The sequence below is a fragment of the Corvus brachyrhynchos genome, unplaced genomic scaffold (assembly GCF_000691975.1).
Source record: "Corvus brachyrhynchos isolate BGI_N302 unplaced genomic scaffold, ASM69197v1 scaffold215, whole genome shotgun sequence".
NCBI classification, from domain to species: Eukaryota; Metazoa; Chordata; class Aves; order Passeriformes; family Corvidae; genus Corvus; species Corvus brachyrhynchos.
In genome coordinates, this window is record NW_008237887.1 from 215,949 (window position 1) to 216,840 (window position 892).

Here is an 892-nt window from a genome sequence, read left to right on the forward strand (position 1 = left end):
ACCCCGCCCCGCGCGGCGGCGCCCACGGCAGCGGCGCGTTCTCCCCGATGGGCGCTTGGGGTTATTCCCGGCTTTCCCCCTCCCCGCAGCGCGGGAGGAGGAAGGGGCCGGCTCAGGTGTGGCTTTAGGACCCAGCGGATCCCCCGTGCTGGAGGTAGGAGGTGGTTTTTTTGGGTTTTTTGGGGTTTTTTTTGACTCTCATTGCAAGAGTTTTGGGGAAGCGGAGAGAGGAGAGCGCGGCGGCGGGCGAGGGCAGAGCCGGCACTAACTGGTAAGGAGCGGGCGAGGGAAACCCCCCTAAATCCCGGGAATTCCGGGGGCCATCCCCTCCCCGGCAGCAAACGGGGCTGAGCCCCCATTTCGGGGCTTTGTGAAACCACCTTAAAACTTCCAGCGGCTGGGAGCTGGGAAAAAAAAGCTGTTTTCAACTTTTTTACCTCAAAAAGCCAAAGCCCCCCTTGGTTTTGGGGGTGCTGAGGGAACGGCAGCCGCGGGGGGGGGGGGGCCAAAGGGAGGGGTCCCTTCTTTGAGGCCTGACAGTTGCTGGAGATTTTTAACCACTTCCAAAAAGCCTAAAAATACCCCAAAGCCTGGAGGAAGCCCGGGGTTTTTTTGGTTTTGGGGTTTTTTTTTTTTTTTTTTTATTTTCCGTCCTGGAAAGAGATGGCAGAAAAGGGATCTTTTATCCCGATTTATTTTGGGGGACGGGCCCCTGAGGGAAAGGTGATGTGTGAAAACGGGGATGGGGGCACCGAGTTCTTCACCTCTGGTCGGGGGCCAAAAAAAATTGGAATCCTTTAATATTCCCTTTGTTCTCCCACTCTCTGGCGACGGGAGGGCTTAAAGGGAAAAAAAAAAAAAAGGGGGAGAAAAAAAAAAAAAAAAAAAGAAA

General features: G+C 54.9%; 1 protein-coding gene across 1 annotated transcript in view; it reads left to right on the forward strand.

Moving 5' to 3' along the window:
• Nucleotides 1-7: 7 nt before the first annotated feature.
• MFAP2 (microfibrillar associated protein 2) overlaps nt 8-892 on the forward strand; it is a 9,350-nt gene continuing 8,465 nt past the window's right edge. Inside the window, exon 1 of the mRNA XM_017732692.1 lies at nt 8-154. The gene's annotated coding sequence lies outside the window, so the exon portion shown is untranslated. The remainder of the gene's footprint in view (nt 155-892) is intronic.